Source organism: Pipra filicauda, unplaced genomic scaffold (genome assembly GCF_003945595.2).
Source record: "Pipra filicauda isolate LSUMZ 115617 unplaced genomic scaffold, ASM394559v2 scaffold12_size5214236_pilon, whole genome shotgun sequence".
NCBI classification, from domain to species: domain Eukaryota; kingdom Metazoa; phylum Chordata; class Aves; order Passeriformes; family Pipridae; genus Pipra; species Pipra filicauda.
In genome coordinates, this window is record NW_024103763.1 from 1,539,530 (window position 1) to 1,563,025 (window position 23,496).

At 39.7% G+C, this 23,496-nt stretch overlaps 1 long non-coding RNA gene across 9 annotated transcripts in view; it reads left to right on the top strand.

The window, feature by feature from the left end:
• The window catches only part of LOC113993181, a 265,193-nt gene that overhangs the window by 134,541 nt on the left and 107,156 nt on the right, over nucleotides 1-23,496 (top strand). For 8 of the 9 annotated variants that reach the window (XR_005567312.1, XR_005567316.1, XR_005567310.1 and 5 more), the window contains exon 2: nucleotides 14,349-14,442. The exons of the other annotated variant lie outside the window; for it this stretch is intronic. This is a non-coding gene — a long non-coding RNA (uncharacterized LOC113993181). The remainder of the gene's footprint in view (nucleotides 1-14,348; nucleotides 14,443-23,496) is intronic. 9 annotated transcript variants of the gene reach the window in all.

The window sequence follows — 23,496 nt, forward strand, 5'->3', positions numbered from 1 at the left end:
CTTTTAAAAGGGAACCAGAGAAGTAGGTGGTGATTCCTCTCACCTCCTCCTCAGCTCTTTTTCAAGAGGACATCTCGTTTCAGTCCTTTTTTCTGCTAGTACAAGCACAGTCTGACCTGGAAAGTTCCCCAGCACACAGGCTGCTGAGGAGGACAAGTACTTTCAAACTCTGCCCCGGAAGATATGGCAGATTGTATAAAAGATTTAAAGATTCAATGAGCTAGGGAGTAGGGGTAAGTGTAACCCTGATTTTGCAGTATAGCAGTTAGATTACTTCCATGGGTTTGGAAGGCTCTAGTCTGTACTTCACGGGCAATTTAGTTATATTCTATTACTTAGTCAGAGACTGATACATGGGATTCTTTGGAAACAGTTTCCCCAGTCAGTGTTCCCATAGAGCCAATCTTGCTTCTTTAGCCCTGTCCCAATGAATGCAAAAATGCTCCAAAATGACCTAAATGAAACTCCTAAGCAAATTATAATGCAAACCTATGCATTATGCATTTGCTCTGGAAAATTTTAAGAACTGATCAAAATAATTTAAGTAGTTACTTCATTGTGAGAAAGGTTTTAAGAGCCAGTTAGACAAAGTGTCAGGGTTTAAACCCCATCCAGCAACCAAGCACCACAAAGCCACTTTCTCACTCACCCACCAGCTGGATCAGGCAGAGAATCATGAGGGTAAAAGTGAGAAAACTTATGGGTTTGAGATAAAGACAGTTAAATAGGGAAAGCAAAAGCCACATATACAAGAAAAGCAAGACAGGGAATTAATTCTCTGCTTCCCTTGGGCAGGCAGGAGTTCAGCCACCTCCAGGAGAGCAAGGCCCCATGAAGCATAACAGTAACTTGGGAAGACAAACACCATCACTCCAAATGTCCCCCCCTTCCTCCTTCCTCTCCCCAGCTTTATATACTGAGCATGATGTCATATGATATGGAATATTCCTTTGGTCAGTTTGGGTAGCTTGTCCTTTCTGTGTCTCCTTCCCACTTTCCATACACCAGTGCGCCAGCATGAAAAGCAGAAAGTGCCTTGCCTCTGTGTAAGCCCTGCTCAGCAATAACAAGAACATGTCAATGTTATCAACCCTGTGTTCAACACAAATCCAAAACATAGTCCCATACTAGCCCCCGTGCTGAAAATTAACTCTACCTCAACCAACACCAGCACACAAAGCAGGTTGGGAGAGCTGCAAGCTTGAACTATAGAAGCAATAAAGTGAAATATTCTTCTAAGGAAAAACATGATGACAGCATATGAAAGGGAAGTGATCTGCAGATGAAAGGCACAATAGCAGTAAAAGTCACTCAAGGAGGGTGATAGCATGAACTGATGGGGGTGCAAGTGGGATCGGTGCAAACGGACGTAGAGTCACTGAATGGCAGTACTTGTAAAGAACAATCTTGCATTGCAGCAGTCTTAAACAAGGACTTGCTACTGCTCAGGTAATGATCTAATTGTGGAGAAAGCCATGCAAAGATAGTTATCTAGCATATATAAAAGTGTATATTTATGTATTTTAGTTAAACTAGTCAAATGCTTGCCTTGTGCTGCGATGTGTTGTTTCAGGACTTTCACAATAACCAGTCTCCTTGTGTGTTTTGATGATTTCAATTGTTGGTAGTGAGATTAGTTTCTCCAACCCCCGTACACCACACAGATTTGTATATACACCAGATTCTCTTTTTCTGCATATCCACAAAACATTTGTCAGGGAACATTTAGCGAAATGATATAAAACTAATAACACAGGACCTATCAACAGGCCTACATCGGAGACAGCACCAGACAGGCGCTTCATACCTGAGCAGTGTGGAAAAAACCTGAAATGTACAAGTTTTCTCATGTGTGCAGTATCATGCATATGTACATTGGCACTGTGCAGTACAGAGTGTCACAGTTGTCAGCGCACTACATGAATGAACAGGCTGAGCAGGGCATGTATGTTATGCATCCTCTTTCTCCCCTGCTCTGCACCGCTGGCAGCGCTGCTAACTTTTGCCTCCATCTTATAACTCCCAACATCACATGCACAAGTCTGGTAGTGTGAAGCAAATTTAGAATTTCCCCCTTTCTCTCTGTGTTATTATGAATGGCTGCAGATGGTTCTGTTCTGTACAATGGTCTGTTGCAGAAGGTAAAAGCTATGAAAGTACACACTTACGTATGTGAAAAGGATGTGAATGTCAAGTGTAAGCTAGATTGGTTGGACAAGAGAACCCAGAGTTTACTTCAAGTTCAATAAAATTACTTATGGAGGAAGAAAATGCATCACACGAAAAAGGGAGAGCTCTTGTAGCTGCAAGGAAGGATGAAGATATTGATGATAAATTGACGATAAGCAAAATTTAGACTTTAATGTTGTAATAATAATGCTAATTAATGACATTAATATGGTAAAAAGAAATGGTTTTAAAAGCATAGAATATGTAGAGTTATCTGTCAAATCTAGCTTGTAAGGTCATAAAGCAACATGAATAAGAGCTACTGTTCGTAAAGAATGTATGTCAGAGAACTCATTGTGTTTTCTCTTCCATAGTATAGGCATTTCTGAAAAAAAGCTGAAGGTCACATCTGGAAGATGGGAATATATTTTCCCACAGAAGGTACTAAAGGCTTTATGATTTTGCTAGAGCACACAGTTAGGTATATGAAACCATTAAATTTCGACAAGGCACCTGATCTAGATGAATAACATTCACAAATTCTAGAGAAATCATTAAGGTGAAGTAAGAAAAGCCTTTAGAATATCTTTTTTTTCACATCTTGTTAACAGCTAGGGAAACATCAAAAGACAGAAAGGGGTGTTTCTGTATTTTTGGGGAAAAGTTGGAGAGAATTCAATGGAATATCTAATACAGAAAGAACAATCACTCTTGACCAGGCAATGAAACTTGATGAATGAGCAATATTTCCATGTGGACAGTCCTGAATAGCCAGAGAAAAGCAAACTAAAGGACTCGTTTTGGCTAGATATAAGAGCCTCTTGAAACTATGTCATATATAGACATGGACAAAATTGATTACTCTGAAAAGCTAGGCTGAGATAAACATGGAGGGCCGCTGGAAAGAATTTTAAATGAATTTAGGGGAGAAAAAGTGAAGCATGTAAGCTAGAGGAATATACCTTATAAGAAGAGATGAAACAAATGAGACAGAACTAGTGGTCAAAGCTGAACACCACTCTGGTATACAGGAGGGCAGTTACTAGTAAGAGAGCTGATTTTGCAAAAGAAAAAAAAAAGAATTAATGGAAAAAGACATCTGTGTAAAGATAAAATAATGATTTTAATATGATGCTGGTAGGAAAGCAGGAGTAAAGTTAAAAATAGTAGAAGAATGCAATTAAACCCACCCCCAGCAGCAGAACACTGAATGTCAATCAGTAATAAGAGCTGGACATACATGTAATAAACTATCTGTGCAATGCTTACTGAGATAAATATATAACATACTTAATTTCCACATATAAAGATACTTATACCATATACAATATATAATACAGTTATTCTCTTAAGTGCTTAATCCATACAAGACAGATTGATGGAAAAAATGAATGATGCTCTGCTGAACTCCTAAGGTTTCAATGTGCTGTGCAGACTGTCCATCTATCTGTCTTATTTTGTTGAGGATCATTCATAGGATCATAGATTCATAGAATAATTTGGGTTGGAAGGGACCTTTAAAGGTCATCTAGACCAACCCCTGTGCAATGAGCAGGGACATCTTCAATTCATCCTCCTAGCATCTCTGTAATGTTCCCATTCTTTGAGCAAGTAATCTCCAGATAGAACTTCACAGTTCTTTAATATAGCTATAGTTTATTTTTGAGGTTAATCAGTGTCAAGTTTGTACTGCTCCTTTGATTTTTGGATGGTATCTTTGGGTTGTGGGCAGAATCAGAGAAGCATGTTGTACAAATGGTGAATTGAGCAGTAAGCAGTGCAGTACAGAAATAACAATAAAGCCTTTAGACCATATCATATTTTCATCTTCATGCCACATATGTCACAGATAAATGATTTTAAGAATACAGAAGAGAATTTTACCATGTACTTTAGCATGCATTTCTTTCTTCCTAAAAAGCTTCATACTTCTTTACATTAAGATCAGCTGTGCCGAGTGAGTTATCCTTATGAAGAGGGAAAAAGACACAAAGCTCTCTAAAATTAGGTATAAGACCAGCTTGTCTCTCATAAAAATGTCAGTTTTAAGTGCCAGTTTCTCACAGATCTGCAAGGTCAGAAAAAGATGTAAAGTTGTACATGGGAGAGAGAAATCAACTCTTGTGGATATTGTCGCATGAAGCCATACTCGCTCTCCCCGAAGGACTATACATTATTGAACTTCACAGCTTTGGTGGTTTTGGGAATAGGAAGGATGCTGCAGATGGATAAGTGAAAGCTTCTTACAGAAGTAATTTCAAGGAAAGAAATACATACTTTGGTGGTTGCCATTTTTATAAGTTTTTATAAGTTGTTTAAAACTGAGTCTCTGGCTTGGACTGTTAAGTACATCCCAGATAATGAGGAGTGGGCAGAAGAAAATAAAATCTAGTTTGAGCTGTAAATGTGGTTGGCAATACCCACATGCTGAGCTGTTTTATCCACAGGTGAAATTCACTTCAACAAACTTATTTCCATAGCTCATATAAGTTTCAAATATACTTTATTAAAATTCCTGTCCAGAAAAAAAATATTTAAAAAAATCCCTTCTTTGTGGAAAACATATCTCACAATTAAAACTGCTCAGGCAGTGTGCTTGCCCACTGCACTGTCTTTAGATTTTAACGTGTTTATTTATAGGAACACAATTTTTAAAAGCTTCCATAACAAACCATCGTGCTCTCCAGGCAAATGCATAAGATGGGCTAGAATCTCCATTTGTCTGTGTTGTGCATGCTCATTTAGATTATGGTAAAGTGGGTTTAAAACACTACTGGAAAACAATGCAAATGATGTATGCCTCTTTGCAATGAGATAAATGATTATATGTGGTATTAGATCCATAATTTTATGCCTGTTAGTCATCCAATTTTGATTAAGGGAGCATTTATTTTAAGAAGAAGTCTGCACCACTCTTCAGATTTTCTACATCAAGTTGTATGTTAAAGTGCAGGACAAAAAGCAATACAAGAATAGAGCAGCTGGGAATGATGTGGTGAAAATAGCACAGCACAGAGCTGAGCAGTCTTCCTCCCAGTAGAAGTACAAGATGAACTGTTAGTTACTGGCTTCAAAGGGAATTTGTGTTTGAAGGTACTTGGGCCCTTGAGCTAAACACTTAGAATTTCCATATTGCTCATAAAATGCTAAAACTGACACAGAACGTATTCCTTCCAAACACTGAAACCTTTTCAGGTTAATTCCAGATTAATTTCAGATTAGTTGTACATACTGTGGGGTTTTTGATAGTTCTTGTAGATTTCAACAGTTACATACAAGACAGATACTCTTGAACCAAGTCAAAATCAAAAGGGGAAAGGGAGAGATTTAAAATCTTACTGCTACCTCCTGAATCTCTCTTGTGCAAGTGTTATGAGTAAAATCAGGAAATTTTGTTTTTTTCTGTCTAGATAATTGAGTTGACGTAACACAGAGAAGTAATTATCCCTTCTGACAGGTAAGATGGGTAACTCAGTGCTAGAAGGAAGCAGTTCTTAGATGTACCATGAGTAGAGGGTTGCTATTTGGATTCAGGAAAATGCTGCCTCATGAAACATATAGGAGGGGTCTTCTCTAAGGCCTATATCTGAGCATGTGTTCACTTCCTTTATAAGGGACTAGCTGATTCCTAGGACTACATGGCCCTAGGCTTGTACATGCACCAGAAAAAGAGAATGCAACTTTAAGTACATTTGAATTTAAAGCTTTAGTTCAAACATATGGGGAATAAAGGGTTTTGAAATACAAGCTAACAGCTAAACTTTCTTTATGTTGTATCTTAGGCAATCAGTGTGCTCTCTTTTATATAGGCCAACTAAGTGGGGTGCAAAATTCTTATCCTGGCTTACAAAGGAAATAGTCTGACATAATTCAGGTCTTTCAAATCATCTGTCATTTGAAGCATGATGCAACCCTTTGCGACACAGCTGTAAGGGCTTTAAATTCCCAGCTCATGTATTGGTCACTGTTGAGCTGCTGCAGAGGGTCAGCCCACGGGCAGGGTGATGGACTCCAGGCCCCGTGATGCTGTGGCTGCCCTGCAGTGGAGAGTGAGTTCAGAGCTGGCTTGGGCAACTTCTGCAAGCAAGACTCAAGCCTTTGACAGCGGAATTCGCTGCCTGGAAGATGTGGCTCCTCACTGAAGGGGAGTGGGGTCCCCTGACACCTACTTAGTGAACACAGGTTGTTGGGAAATTTATAACGCCAGAGTTTTCAGTCCTGGCAGAGTGACTTAATATATATTTAAACTTACATTAGCGAGGACGTATTTCATATCCTGGTTTTCTTTTCCTCTAGATATTGCCACTGTTTCAGTGAGCCCGCAGGGCACATTTTCCTGAAAGACAGATATGCTTTTCCATGTAACACCCCATTAAGTAAAGCCCTTTAGCAAGGACAAAGAGTCTCTGAAGATCCTCTTCTGGCATAGGGTGTTTACAGACTGAAACACAAAGCTGGCTGTTTCATCGAAAAAGAAAAAAATTTTGAAGTTCCTTGTTAATTTGCTGATTGCCCTGAAATGTTCTGTTTGTTTCTGTTTGATATTTCCCAAGAAAGCTGCTGCTTCTTCTTCTTCTTTAACCTCTTTCTAATAGCTTTGCCAATACCTTTCAAGCATTTGTTTTTGTGTCAAGCTTGCATACATCAGATATATGTAAATAACAAGGGTGTTGGAAAAGGGCTGCTGTAAAGGTGCAAGGCTCTGAGAGCTGAAAAATTAGTGAGCTGCAATTGTAGAATAGTTGTACTGTGATGGATTTGGCCTCCAGCTGTGGAAATGGGTGGAAATATGCACACAGCTGAAGTGTGCACACAATAGTGCGGGATGTCAGGTAAATCTTACAGAATGGCAGTTTGGGGTCAAAAGTACCGTCTTGGTGCAGTGGAGTGATTTCAAGAGCCTTGTCTCTCCTCACCTTGCATATGTGGATTAGTAAAGAGCAGCAGAAGCAGCGAAAAAAGTGTGACTGACAGTTTCAGTGTATTGCTTGGCTGCAGAGCTATTCGAAACAAATTGTACCATGTGGAGCTGGTGGCCATGGGATCGGTGTCTTCCTGATGGACGTGTTCCATGTTCTTAGCTTCAGATCAGCCTTGAACAACTTTTTTCTAATTTTTCTCTGCCTGCCAAAGTGTTCCTATCAGCCATTCGCAACTTCAGTAGAATTTATTTCTTTCCACTTACCATGCACAGGAAATTTGACTCAGAAATATGAGATGCAAATATTATGCAGGGTTGACCTTTTCATTTACAGGGTAACTAATTAGCTTGACAAGTAACACATTTAGTAAAATACATATATGTCATTAGATAATCCTGCCTACCTCTTTATGGTTGCTCCCTAAAATACATCCTACTTTTGTTGCAATTAACTGCAGGCTTGCTGTTGACTTCAATATGAGCAGGACTACAGACTTAGACCAAATGCAAAGTAACTTAATGCTCAGTCTCTGATCTGGCAACCTCATAGTTACTTCTTTAGTTGTGCTTTGGCACCACAGTGGAGCGCTGACTGAGTACCTTTTCCAGTTCTGCTTACTTTTTGCTATAGGACAGGACATAATGTGTGGTATTTAATATGAAAGACAGTAAAATAGAAACACTTTTAAAGTAAACTTCAGGGAAAGTTAGAAATTTCGCAGGTAGACTAAACTGAAATATCAGTCTGAACATGACTTTAAGGAAAGTGTGTGCAACTGACTGGACAGATTCCTTTAGCTACGCTATGAGACGGTATTTATGCATAGACTGCTGTGCTGAGGTCTGCACAGGAGTTGTAATTTATATTGTTACTTTGCTGCAGCTAAGTGGAGAAAGTCATGGTCCTGTTCATTATTCACTGTGGGTGGCATCCTGGTGGCATTCAAAGAGTCTGTAGAGAGGTGGTTGTGCCCTTCACTGAAGGAAGGGGACAGAAGAGGTGGTTATGTAGTTGCAAGGGATCAAAATAAATGGCCAAGAATTTGACCCAGGTCTTCTAGGCGAACAGAAAGAGGCTGGCCATGTCAAAAACATAAAGCCCACTCCAGACTGCCTTTGGGAGTCATTTACTGCCATGAACAGATGTTCTCAACCACAGTTAACCTTGAATCTCGCATGGTTTTGGGTCTGATGTAGGATGATTAGCATTCCCTAGCTCTGGATTGCTGCATCTGGTTTTTGGTGCCACTACACAGTATGGTGTGGCAACAGAGATAAATGGTACCCTGCTGCAAATGGTAAGCAGTGATAACTTTGCAATTCTAATGAACCCATCCTGTGCTCTTCAGTGTCCTTTAAACCTTGACAATTAGGAAGAGTAAAGAAGGGGGAAGAGTCTTGCTAGATGAGAGGTAACAGGGAAGCAGAGCCTGTGAATGCCTACAGCAAAGAGAGCAGATTAATTTCATACTAATATTTTGAATTGTCCCATTCCTATTTCCAATTTGTTCTGGAAGAGGCTTATATTTTTGTTATAAAATACATCAGGTAACTACTCCACTGTTATATATGCTTTTTTTTTTAATCTGGACCTGAGCCTTATGTTGCCATTAAATCTGCTTTGTCCTTCTTCTTTATTTATATTCTTCCTTGTCAATTTATTGCCTCTTTGCCTTTAATGAAGCAGAGGTGGCAGCTTTACAGATGGGAAACTAAATCACAGAGAAACTACGTGACTTTTTACATGACCTATGCACAGAAAATTAATAATCACTCTTCTTGACAGGTGCAGGCACTACATGCAAGTATTGTAAGTAGTTTAGCTATGTAGGCTGTGCTGATTTGTGAAAAGTTCAGTTTTTATGAGAGAACGTATGACAGATCAGTGCAAATTTTCTTCTTTTCCTTACATTTTTACTCATGGTGCATACATTCAGCGAAGGCTTTACGTACCTTTAGGTCCTTTCCTAGTTGCCGTTGGGTTGGATTTCTCTCCTCTGTTAATAAAGTGCCATTGCTAAAGCTGCACCAGTTTTGGGTTTTGACCAGTTTAGAGCAAGTCTTCCCTCTCTGTTGAAATATTTCACTGCCCTCTGCCATTCACTTTGTTCTTTCCCCCTCCTAGGAGCGGATGCCTGTGCTGACATCATCTCCTCAAAAGATTGCTTTGCTAATTCCTATGACAGAGAACTTGGTTTTTTTTTTCATTTTGTTTTTGCTTTCTATTTTATCCTTTTTGCATTGGGCTGATCATTCTCTGGACAGCAAGGTCAGTAAGGTCACAGGAATCATTGGCAGGCTTGTATAAAAGGTTATCCTATATGATCCATGTAACTGTACCAGGCCTTCCATACATACAGAAGTAGTCCTTGGGTAGATTGTCACCTTACTTAGCAACATAATACTAAGGTTTGAAAAGGAGCTTATGGGAGGTTGTCTAGCTCAGTAAGACAATTTTAAATCAGGTCACTTGTATGGGTGCCATTGATGGATTTTTAATAGTAAGGCGATGATTCTGAAAGGTTTGTTAGCAAATATATTTGAGAAGTGAGGAGATTGTTGAGGTGCCACTAGGTGAAACAAAGGCAAATATCTTTCAAGATGCATGAAAAAGAAGAGCAAGGAGAATATAGATCTGTCAGCTTCTTCAATAGCTAGATGAATGATAATTGATGCTAGAGGCAAAATCTTATTTTGTGGGAATGTAAAAGGTTTTTCTACCAAGTGTCAGTTAAAAGTTAACAAATTAAAGTCTGACTGAAATGTATTTCTCACTAGACATATCATGTGCCTCTTAAGGATAGAAAGATCTTGGAATAGAAAGGGGGGATATGAGTGAGACAGGAAGTACAGAACAGACCAAAACTTTCACCTGCAACCTTTTTGTCTCCAGAGAAAAAACCCTTCCTTTTCTCATATGTTCATTGCAATACCTGGCATTTCAGTGTGCAATGGCAATGCCTTTTCCATGTACCGAAGTGTTTAAACTAAAGTTTAGCCTAAGTTCTTAGAGGTGAGAATTTGGGAATCAGCAAATATACTGCTTTGCAGATGTGGCTAATTGTGTGACCCATGACTAAAGCACCATTTTGAGAGTGTGAATTGATTTCATAGAGCTCCTCTCACTTTCCCTCATAAAAAGCAGAAATGGAAAAAACATCTTAGGGCCTATGACAGCCAGGGAGCAGTTTGTGATATATCATCATCATTGGACAAGTTTGCTCTGAACCCAGCCTATAAACCTTAAAGTATCTGATAGGTATCCAAACACTGGCATCTTTCTTTTTTGCTTGTCCGTAGTCAATAGCCCCTACCAATGAACTGCTTCTACCAAAGGAAATACTCCTGTTGGAATGGAGAAGAGCTAAAGTCTTAGTCTTACACCTCTGCTACAGGTCAAATAAATCCCCCTAAATTTTTGGTACAATGACAGTGACAACTGGGAAAAACAATTCACTAAGGACAGTTGCATTTCTCCAAAGAACTGTTGTCCAAAATAATGATTCAGTGCAGAAAGAAAATAATCTAAAATACTGTTGAAATAGATCGCCCTTTTTGGATCAAATGTTAATATTATTTGCAGCACTGCAGTGCTCTGGCTAAGCACCACTACTGGCCAGTTACCCACCTCCTCCTCTGCAGCACCGAGGGGGAAGCTGGTTCACCATGAACCACCTTTATCTCCACCTCCTACCCATGGGGCAGATGGAGTGCCTGAGGCCTTGATGCTGCTTCTGCAGAGTCAATTGTAGTGAGAGAGAGAGAGAGAGAGAGCTGGAGAAGTATCCAACCCCATTGGCTTTAAATTTTCACATTCTGCACCATCTGCAGAACAGGAGGAAAGGCAAATTAAGAATCCTTCATTTCAAATCCTTGACTAGGAATCCCAAGGTCATGCGACAATATACTGTTTGTTAACCTGTGCAGGTGATAATGATACAGGCTGACTCTTGTATCATAATTATTATATTTGATGAGCTTTTTAAAAGAGTGACAGACAGTAGATTCAGTAATCTAAGCTAAATGTATGGTAGCATATACAATGCATTATGCATTTAGTTGTTTCTGTATCAAGCATTTAATAAAGTGATAGCAGTATGAAAATCTCTGCTGGATTCAAAATGCAGAATTTGGGTACTGGAGGAAATTACACTGTGCTTAAGTTCCAGAGTTCCTTTACACACTCATATAACAGCATGACAAATAGTGTATAACATGACAACTTGTGTACCAATCTTTACCAAGTAGACTCTGCTCCACAAAATATGCACAATACCAACACTAGAAAAGAAAGGGTGCCATTGTATTGTAAATATCACCTTCTGCTCCTCACTCCTGTATGGATAAGGAATCTGGTCATGGTATAATTAACTCACTTTTTCTTGCTTCTTGGCTAAAATATCTGGATTCCTTTGGATAGTCATCTGATAAATCTATTAATAACTTTTCCATTGCCTTTCTAAAGTAATTTGGCTAATGTGCAGAGCTGAACTTCCAGCCAAGTCTGAAAGGCTTTTTTCCCCATTTAGAAATTGCAACTGTTCCTTATGTGAAGCAATAGTTTTCCCTTAGAAGAGGGTAAGATGGCTCTATTAGAAGAGCTTATGGTTTTCAGATATGTCTCTTGGGTACATTTACACAGAAAATGATCACATTGAAGTACTTATGAAAGGCAAACCCTTTTACCTCTTTTGAAGCTGGCATGGGGCATACTAGGTAGGTCTGGATAACTGTGCTTTGTTTTTGCAGAGCCCTCCTCTGTAGGACAGGACAGCTTTGAGCACCATTAGAGACATATCTGCCTCGTTGTTATGGCTGTACTACCTTTGATCCTCAGCCTCTGAAGATGAAAAACTAGTTGGTGTCAACAACTGCAGTGACTTTTTGTTAATTTCCAGGCTGTATCAAAGAGTGGGACATTTTTGTTGGGATTGCATCACGACATTGCTTCATGCAAGTGGGATAGAGGCAGACTGGGTACATAAGGGATGGCTTTCCCTCAGGCTGCTGTGGCTTTCTGTGACAATATGATGGCAGAAGTAGATTGCAGGGGTAGATGTTGGGGATGAGCCAGTGGCATTAAAGCAGCAGGCAAGAGGCTGCATGCAGCATCCAGTTCAAGCTGGCATTTGTGTCTGGTCTGCAAGACACCCAGCTTTGGTACCGTCAGGCGTAGTGCACGTACAGCTGGCTGCCGGTGGGTAGGGTTATCTAAGAAACAACAAAGCTGGTGCAGGGATGATTGGAATATTTTCCCATAAATATGCCTTGAGCATAAATGATTGTGATGAAATCATAAAAGTAATTGGCTCTTGTAACTCCTTTTTTGAAAACAAATTAAGCCTAAAAACATGTAAAGACTTCCTTCCTTTCCAGAATATTATTGAAAATTAATAGACCATCTGAGCCTGCAGTATCATAAAGTCTGTATCCATTTTTTTTCACATACCTGCAGATTCATCTCCAGCAGCTCTCCATCTGTTTGCAGGCTGTTTCCTAAACCAGTGTGATGCCTCAGGTGCAAAAGAGAGAGACAATAATTAACAATGTGGCCTACAGCATCTTGGGGAACAATTAATTTTAGTGAATGGACAGGGGGAGGAAGAAGAGGGAAGGTAAACTTTGCTCATTTGTCTGCTCATGCGTTCGCAGTTGTGCATATTGGATAGATGTACATGCAGATATGCATTTATCTCCCAGGAAGACTATTTTCAGCATTCCAACTTTCACTCTTTCAGTGGCTGTTGTGCGCAGAAGCTACTTGAAAACGACAGTGCCATCTGCGCTGAGGAGATTAGGAGGTGTCAAGGAATATTCTTTTTCACTTCTCACATTCCTGCTTCTCTCCATCCTGTCCCTGGAAAAATCCCAGCTTTTAACCTGTCAAAACAGTTTTAAAGCTGGTCTCTGCTGTATAGAAACCTGTGAGACAGAACCATGACAGTTATGTACTGTCAAAGGAGTATGACTGCATAAAAAAAGTAAAAACCCAACACTGTTGAATAAAAGAACAGGGAAATGTAGGAGGCTGCACTGGCATGTGGGGTAGGTCTTTCATGTACGTTGATCAGGGAATACTAAATTTATATACAGGAAGACATTTGACTGATTTATATAGAGAGAGATTATAGAGTATATACACAGAACCGAAAATTAAAGATCTGCACATCTACACAGAGGTTAAAAATTAAAACCGTATCATGAATTAGACTTTTTCCCCCAAAAGTAGGTACTGAAATTAGAAACTAAATCCATTTATAAGCTCTTAAATGCAAGTGGCCTCATTTCCGATGTGCTGAGCAACTGCTGCATCTACTTGTTTCTATTATTAACATTGGTTCTATTTCTGAAAAACAGCTGTCAGGAAGGAGATCCTAAAGGATCTCCTCTGATGTGTCTAGCTGGTAAATAGCCAAATATGACTGCAGTACCTACATGCCATGTGAGTACAACTGGAGATATGAGGAAGTGGTGCCGAGCTTTCTGACTGGATGTGTAATCTTCAGGTAGGAATCTGGCAGAGATACTGAGGGAGGAACCCCGCCACACTCTGATTAAGTATTTTTCTGCTTTGACTTCTTTTTCATATCCCTCTGTCCCTTCTTCTTCACACACCAGTGCCCATGTTGAAGGCAGAGGCTATTTGAACCAGAAGAATAAACTCTTGCAGTGTTGGTTTTGAGTGTGAGATATCACAGATGTGATGACTTACATCTGGGTGGTGCACAGGCAAATGGGGTTTTTCAAAACTGGTTCACATCTCACAAGTGCATGGCCAGATTTGGAAAACAAGTGTGTTAATAAAGGGCACCTGAAAGCCTAATTGTGAGCCCAGATAAGGTGGTTTTTAAGCCTTTGGCTTTATTCTGCAATTTTGTAATTGCGCAAGTGTATGTGCTGCAGAGAGAAAACAAAGTGCCCCACTGGAAAGCTAGTAGTGCATTTATCCCCTCAGAGAACAAACTCATTTGCTCTTTTCTTTTTATGTTGTTTATTCAAACAATTAAATAAACTTTAAAAAAAAAATCTACTCTGAGCCACTCTCAAATGTTTCCAGGCAGTAAAATAAATGAGAATCGGTAATCTAATGCAGAACTGATTTGAGCGTGTTTACATGTGATTAGGAAGCTAAAAGGTTTATTCATTCCTTTGGCTCTGTATGTACGTAGAAACAGCTGCATGAGGAGGCTGCTCTTGGCTGACTGCTTTCTGTGCAAAAAAACCCCAAAACTTGGGCATTTGTCTTTTTCTCCTCCAGATGCCCAGTGTATGACAGCAGGGAAGACTACGGAGCGTCTTTCAGGATGTAAAAGCTGTCATTTGTGCATCCAAGGAAGGACTGTGCTATGAAGGTAGAAGTATTTTTCTGTAAGAAAGTTGCATGCTGGGAAAAAATGTGAACTTCTCTGGAATATGAGGAGTGGATTATGGTAATATCTGCAAATCAGCTTTGCCCTCTTGATTCACTTCATGCTGCATCAATTATACTGTAACTTTTCAAACTGCTGTCTGTAAGTAGCATTGTTAACTATAGCCAAAGTTTGGGAAAAGATTATCCTTTTAAAATTTGATTGCTTGCTTACCAAGAAAGCAACTAGAATGGAAAAAAAAAAAAAAGCTTTAGCAGATCCTACAAAAGAAAAGGAATTCTGTCTATTTTCACTTCTAAATACAATAACCCCCCCCAGAAATTCCCATTTTTGACAATATAAAATATCACAATGTGAAATATAATTTTGTTTATATTATATATGTTGTTGCATAGAAGTACATATCACACAGAGGTTCTTTATTCTGCCAAAATACAACATTCCACTCTCACAAGAGCTTACTCAAAACCAATTTTATACAGGGAAATTCATCAAAATCCATAGATTCCCATGAATTTTTTCTCATACCACTCAAGCTGTTAACTCCAGTGAAAGCTGTTCGGTTTAAACATTTTCAACCTGTCATAAGTTCCACAGGCTTATTTTGGTTTAAAATGTAGTTTTTCACATCCTGGTTTGTGTTACTCCTTTTTTGCATTATGAATGGAAATGAGTTTATGACCTGAAAAAGAAAGCAAATGGTAGAGTCGGGAGCTATTCCATGATATAAAGAGTGGAGCATAGAGCAGACAAAGTAAATTCCAGTATGCAAGCTTTGCACAGCTGTAATTCAGTGATATTTCTTTCATTTCTTCCAGTTCTTGGTGGAATGGCTGCTGAATGTAAAGGATGAGATGCTCTTAACTCACACTTTTAAAAGACTTGATAGCAAAATTACTCTTTCTCTTTAATGTCAGTAGGGGTTAGTGGTACTGCCTGAAAGAATATCAGGCTTCCATGATCCAAGAAAAGTTTCCTCAGTCCTAAACATTCACTTGTATGATTATAGACAGTCTAGGTACTGACCTTCTGATGTTAACATGAAATGAGTGGTATAAACGACACCAGCGAGTAAAGGATGAGAAGGAAGAAAACGTAAAGCAGGAGTGATACCCTCAAAAGATTTACAAGAAAAAAATGCTTATTGGGAAAAGCTTACCATCATTAGTAATGAATGAAGAATCTAACAGAAGGAAAGCAGGACAAAGGTGGTTGTTGAAAAATTAGCATTTGAAGTAGGGGAGAATAATATAATAAGAACTGTCCTAGGCACGAATTCTATGCTGCTCACAGGCACGGTTGGAATCTCTGCCCTTCCTGACTAGCTATGATCTATCTAAACAAGGTGGATGCCAGGATAAGGCGTATTCCTTCTGAGAGGTTAGACTGGGAGATGTCTGTTTTCAGATGCTCTGCATGTGCCCTGAACAAAAAAAACCCAAACAAAGAAAACCAAAAATAACGACAACAAAAAAACAGATGGGAGGAGGAATTCTCATGCTCAAAAATTGTGACATTATTTAATATTTCATTGAAGTTATATGAGCCTGAGGTATTTCATGGCTGTTTGGTCCTGCAATAATAAGGCATAGAGGAAGGAGCAATTTGGTAGCAGTAGTGGAAATGTTCATAAATTATTTTGAACATGCCTTGTTGAAATGTTCTTGGTTTCAGAGAGAACTGGTTCCTTAGCCCTGTGTAATGATGAGCGTGGCCTAGAGCAGTAAGAAAGGAGAGGAGGCAATCAAATGAATTATAAAACAGAATCCAGAGTGCACTACTAAGGGAGAGGGCTTTTTCTCAGTGGTTGTGTCTTTCCTGCTGCTGGCAGTCTATGATGACATGGTAAAGCTACCATGTACCAAGAAGAAATTGAAGGAAAAAATTATTAATAATATGACAAATTCTTCCTCCTCCCTATCTACTGTCAATGATAGACCTCTTCATTTCCACCTCTACCTAGGAATGGCTAGTAGTTACTGTATTACCGGTCTCCTGACCTACAGTGGTTCCTTAGCCATGCTATGCATATTTTAGCTCATTTAATCTTTCCTTTGAAGTCATTCCCTCCAGCTTTTTGTCATTTGTCTTGCTTTTGTCTGAACTCCTTCCAATTCATCCTGGCATGAAGGTAGCTAGATGGGGGTGTTTGGAGTGTGTTTTCAAGAATATACAGTCAGAAAGTGCCATCCAACCCTTGGCCATCTCCCAGGTTGACTTGATTAATCCAAGTGGGGCCCTGCAGCCTCCCTGCTCCTCTGTATCACAGACTGCACACTGTGGGGCACCTAAAAAAGATCTGCAGATTGCACTGGCTGTTAGTTTGGGTTTATTTTTTGTTGTTACTGAATACCACAATCCCAGTTCTGATCCTTCTTGCTGTGTGTACTCCTTAGATCTTTTTCAGCATTGCTGTCTTTCCTTTCTCCCACAGAATATCTGTGCTGCAGTGTATGATTCATCAGATGCGCTCTTCTGCATTTTTCCAATATGTCTATCCTTCAGTGTTTCTAGACAGTATCATGAGGCTTCTTAGTGCATTACCTTAGGTATTTGTGTTTCTCCTCTGTGGGCTCCTCCCATGAACTACAAAATTGATTATTGTCTGGATTTTTTGAGGTCAAGTCACATAACGATCCCCACATAACAAACAACAGATTTTGGCTCAATCTGCTGCTCTTTTTCAATTTCCCAAGTCTCTCTCCAGAAACTTAGTCAAGAAGACAGGCTACGTGGTTTCTCAAAATGTTTCCCTGCTATGCTCCTCATTTGGAACTGAAATTAATTAATAATTCTTTCTAGCACTTGTTGACCTTCCGTGATGCTTAAACAGTGGGTTCTGCAGCTTTGAAAGTGAGACCTCTTTAGTCAGTTTTTAAAATAAGAGGTTGTTGTCCCATTCCCAAGGAAAAATACTGTTATTCTTGGTAAAACTAACACACGCCCCCTCATTTTCCCAAATGTGAAATCAAGTGTCAAAGGACAGGGTAGTGGAAATACCATCTCAGCTGTCTCAGTGTGATATTACAGGTAGATGAACTATGGTACCCTGAGTATGTCCAAACCAATGGATGTAAGAGCATCTTAAAATGTTTCAAATGCCATATTATAATCAAAGTTTTGTGCTTACATCCTATTCCATCAACCATGTATTTCATAATTCTGCCAAAAATCTACCAAGTGATATGCATTATTTATTCATTAATATTTCATGATTTCTACAGTATATTTGTCTGGATGTTTGCTTTATTCTCTATTGTCCATGCTGCTAATTCCCTGTACAGTAACACTTAGCTAAACCTGTATTTTGTTCTGAAGATTCTTGTTACTGTGGAAGGTCTTCCTGCTTACTACTTTCTTAGTTCCTTGTTTCACCATAGCTTTTGAAAAACAACAGTTAAATGTTTCTCCAAATGCTGAATTTTTAATCTCTCATCATGTCTACAGTCTCAGTCTACTCATTCTGAAACATACACTTTCATGAGCATAGATCAAGAGCAAAAGCAAGGCATGGTATTTGGGAAAAACTGGGAGATTTGGCTTCAGAAATGTGTTCCTGATCTGAACTAAAACCTTAATGGAGATACATGCGGAAAGCTTATTTATAAACATATGCACTCAGAAATAAAAAAATAAAAGTGTGCCAAGTCAGATTTCTTTGGACTTTGTTTTTGGAATTTTTTGTGGAACAAAGAAAATGTTCATGGATGTCATAAAGATACTGTAAATGACCTTATCTACATAACTGGGACTTCAGCTGACAGAGACCATCTACCTTCAAAAGCATTATTTGTATGCACATTTAAGCACAAATCATGGAAACAATTCATGTGTTCATGGAAACAGATACAGAAAATTATTTTAGATCACAGAATCACAGAATCAATTAGGTTGAAAAAGACCTCTGAGATCATCAAGTCCAACCTTTGACAGAACATCACCTTGCCAACTAGACCATGGCACCAAGTGCCACATCCAATCATTTCTTGAACACAAGATAGTCAAAATAATTTCAGAAAGGCCATTAAGGACAGTTATCAGCTGCCCACAGATAGTTCTCAGGGCCCTATGAGGTGCCTGTAGGTCCCCCAGATGTCTGCCCAAGACTGGCCAGTACCAGAGGGGTCCAGGACCGTCCCCGGAGCGTGAGCAAGGAGCTGGGCTGGGGGCTCCACAGCACCCAAACAACATGAGGTGTCTATGTTTAGACATCTGAATACCAGGAAGGCATCCAAATGAGCTCTTCCTAAGGAGCTCCTTAGCATTCACTTACTAAAAATAGAGTTTAGGCATTTGCATGTGAATGCCTAAATGTAAATGCCTTCACACCAAACTGAATTCCTCCCATGCTGTCAAATGTGTAACTCAATATGAATTATCAAGACTAGGTAGAAAAGTATATGGTCGCATCCAAAGTCATTGTGTTTCATTTTGTGCCTTTTTTTTTTCTTTGTTCGGATACCTGCACTAATTTGCTCCAATTAATTAGCTTCCTCATTGTTACTTTACAGACTTTGAGCAAGCAAAGATAACTAAGCAACTGCCCGATATCATCTCTTGTTCTGCACCTGGTGTTATGTGCAACACTGTGTCACCAACAAGCAGATCTTGCAATATACCTGTCATGTCGGGATATGGCAAAGGCCACTTTTCTGAGGAGCAGGGCACAGAGCTAAGTAGGATGAATAAATACAGATATAGTTCTACTGCTCTCAGAAAATTAGCTGTTTCAGTAGTCCCTGATCACGCTCTGCTGGACCCATATTCTATATATCTGTAGCCATTATCTATACAGCTATAGAGATGAGTTTTCTTATAATGGTGGTAGTGAGGCTGATTAATGTAATGCCAATCAGAGACCAGTCTATTTCTGTAATGCCAAGATAACGCCTTTTTAAATAAAATGAGCTCCTGCTTCTGGCTAAATGCTGCTAAGCCTCAAGAAATATATATGGTTTTACAAACTTCAGGATCATCCAGCTTTTCTCCATGTCTTCCCATCACTTATTCTCCATCTTCTCCTCAGTTTCCCTGTGCCTGTGTGTCTTTGTCATGAGTGGGAGTGGGACTTTAGACACAGTTTATTAGAGAAGCCCTCCCACTGAGTCACAAGCTGCAGGAAGGACCCCTTTGCTTCCTAAACTCCTTCTCAGAGAGGAGCCTGGGTGCAGCTGGATCCAATCTTAGCCTCAGACTATGTCCACAGTTTTAAGTACAACTTTGTGCTGCAGATTTATAGGTGGCAAACCAGGTATATTTATATGAAATGAATTCTTTATTATGACAAATGATCAGATAAAGGATCTTAATCAGAGTTATTTACTACACAATGTAAAAGAAACTACTAGTAGTGTATAGTATAGTACACTATATTAAAGCAACTACAGTAAAGCAATTATAATAAAGCTAGTAAAATAAGAAATAATTATGAAGTAGAGATTTTATGTAACTCACCATACCAATGCTTGTGGGCAGATCTCTTTCACTTAACCTCAAGAAGTATCCTTGAATGGGTATCCCCACTTCAACAGAGAATCTCCACACATTCCAAGAAGAGTACTTTAGGAGAACCTGATCGTATGACAGTGGACTGGACTTTTATAGCATAAAGTGATTGATTATCAGTTGCATGTCTCCAGGTCAGCTTAGCAGCTTATCTGCCAAATCTTTGCCTCACTACCAGTATGCTGATTTGGGGTTGAAGAGCCAGACTGGTTTTAGCATCACCTGATGCCCCTCTCAGCCCACCATTGATAGCTTGCAAAACAGGGCATTGTTCAGGTCGTTTGACCACGTAGCCGCAGCTGTTGTTCCCTTTCCTGCCTAGCCTGAAGGATGCTGTCCTTATTCACCTTGGACCTGACCTACCACCTTTATTATGCTATAATGCCAATATCTTTCTCCTCTTTAGCCAACCAACTCTAGCATGGCAGAAGCAGATTTTAAAACTATTGTCACCAGGTGTTAACTGGAGATATGCTGGGGCCTGTGATTTTAAAGGACACTGTGGTAAAAAGGATTAATGAAAACCTGTTACATATGGGAAAGATTATACCTATCTAGTAACAAAGGCAAAATTCACTCAAAAGCAGTGCAAGGGGAATGAAATACCTAATTATAGCTTGAGAAACCAAGTTGATGATTTGTGCGGGTTTCCTACACAGGGATAAATTTCATCTGGCAACAGCAAGACTAGGCAAGTCTCCTCAGGTGTGGCCAGGGCTGACAGGACATGAGGCAGGGCTGGCCAGGAGACTAGATTACCATATTTGCTTGATGGGAAACCAATGTGCTCAGCTCCAACGTTCAAAATGACTTGCAGCTCTAACTACTATGCGAGTGTGTGGCTTTCAGACAATCTCTGTACCTACCTTTCAGCAATAATGCATCCTCTGAAAAGTTTTCTAATACCATCATTGCTTCTGTGTAAGCAGGTTTCTGATCTCTACATGTTTATACACCTGACTGGCTCATTAGGCTCTGTTTGGTTCAGTTTACAAAGTGCTGCATTTGAAGACCTGTATCTCTTCACAGAATCGTGAGTGGTTTGGCTTGGAAGAGATCTTAAAGATCATCTAGTCCAACTTCCCCTGCTGTGGTCAGGTTTAACCTCCACTAGACAAGGGTGCTCAAAGCCCTGTCCAACCCTCTCAGTTTGAGCTTACCATGCAAGGGTGCTTAATATGACTGTCCTGTGGAGATTTGTTTTACTGTAGGACAGAGGAAATTTCTCCACAGAACAGGTTGCTCAAAGGGATCTAAAGAGCATTTTGGCTATTAAATAAGCCCTGAGGCAGCTGTAAAATCACTGAATAAGGAACATTGAAGGATCTAGCTATAATGTGAATGCAGGCATAGATGCCCCTCTTGGAAAGATATGCTTCAATTCCAGCCTTTGTGAATAACAGTTTAATTGCTGTGTCTCTGTGTTTGTGCTCCATCCACTCCAAAGAAGGAAATAAGTGCGAATTGAAACATGGGAATAGACATACTGGTCATAACTAAGCTGCACTGAAATGCTGTGTACAAGCATTTTATAATGGGCACATCTGCCCACCTCACAAACCCACCACAAAAATTGGCAGGATTTGCAGCATCTGTTGTGAAAGTTGCAGCTTCAGAATAGCAAAAGGTGTTGAGTTTTGGAGTTTAGCTGCACAGATCTTTATAGTTTAGTTTCTTCTTGTGCTCTGTGAATGAGTCCTAAATCCTGACCTCAGCAGGCACATTTTACCTTGCCTTTTTTCTAGCCCGCCACTGAGATGTCTGTTTTCCCCCTCTGCTACTGAAAGCTGGCTTTCCACCTCTCATATTTTCTCTGTGTAAATAAGGTGCTCCTTACAGTTTATCCACTCAGCAGAATTAGCAAGTTTAACAGATATTTTCATGAACCTCTCATTTCTCTAGAAGTTCTAGTGGTTTTGGCACTGCATCTTTCAAAAGATATCAAGTATTCATCATGAAGTTTCTTTACACAGAATATATCACATTCTCTTGTAGTAAAGTGTTAAAGTGGTCTAATCTTTCCACTCTTGCTGTAGATGATGTAGATCTTGGGATCTTCTGTTAAATGTGTGAACATTTTGCCCTCTTTCAAAAAAAATAAGTCATTCCTTAGTATATGAGTCTTCTCTGTAAGATGAGCATGACCAATTCTCCTCATGGTTGATGGTCATTCAGCTGCCCCACAGCTACTTATTTCAGCTTTAACTCCCCACCAGTCCTAATGGTCTTTTGCAATTCCACCCACCTCTCATAAGCAACAATTTCTGCTCCCTGTATCTGCACCTCTAGGCTTGAACAAAACTCCTGCTTTACCACCAGCAGGGTTCTTCACTGGAAAACCAAGAGTGCAGTCAGTTGTCCCAGTCTGGATTGAACTCTGTACCTACCTTTCAGCAATAATGCATCCTCTGAAAAGTTTTCTAATACCATCATTGCTTCTGTGTAAGCAGGTTTCTGATCTCTACATGTTTATACACCTGACTGGCTCATTAGGCTCTGTTTGGTTCAGTTTACAAAGTGCTGCTTTGTTCGTGGCTCTGTAATACCGCCCTGTCCTTTATCAAGTAAAGGCTTTTCTATTCCTGTTGCTTGCTCTCTGCCTTGGGAACAAGATTTCCTCCGAAAATTTTGTCTCTTTTCTACACTTGTTTGTATTCTCCAAATACACAGAAAGCAAGCAAAGCAAATATACACTGAATCTCCAAAGCATTGCAAATTGGTCTTGTGTCGTCAGGAAACAGCTATGGTTTAAATAAAATGACAGGCAGGCAGAAGTCCTGCCTCAGCTTTGCTGTTCTTAAGAAGTCCTGGAGGACCTTCCGTGTTCTGGCACACCATTTTACCATTTGATTCTCACTTTCCTACATCTTGCCAGAGTTAATCCTATGCTGCTGACCAGTGAAAGATGCCTCTTACACAGAGGTTCTTGCATTACCAGCTTCCAGGCTGGCCCTTGCATTAAAATGGAGTGCACCCTGCTGGTTTACAGATACCCTGGAGGATTGTATTGCTGTGGTGGACTTTGCTAGAGCACTGCAGTGGCATCCTCTTAAAGGCTATGCCAGTACGAATGGCCTGACACAATAAAAGTAAAGTGAACTGTACATTTGCAACATCAAGATTGAGTAACACACTCACAGAGCCTTATAAAAATGTAGGCAATGGGAACACAGGAAACTCAGGATTGGTGTTATCCTTGTATCAAATCCAGGAGACGGAGTGAAACTCCTTCCGTTGGCAAGGTATAAAAGTGGATCTACTATGCATGGCCAAGGGCTCGAATATGGTCTATGTGACATGTCCTCAAAGTCCCGGCTGGTAGAAGAGTGCTGACCCTAATGTGCCAGGATCTCATTCTGTTTCCACTCAGAATCAAAGACTTTCCCATCCAGTTCATGGATTTCCCAATCCCTCACATTACTCAATTCCACCCATCACTTTGAAAATTATATTGTTCCTTGTCAGAGACAGGTGCAATTATTCCCCTCTTAGATTATAAAAAGAATCAGATAATATCTGCTTTGGTGTTTG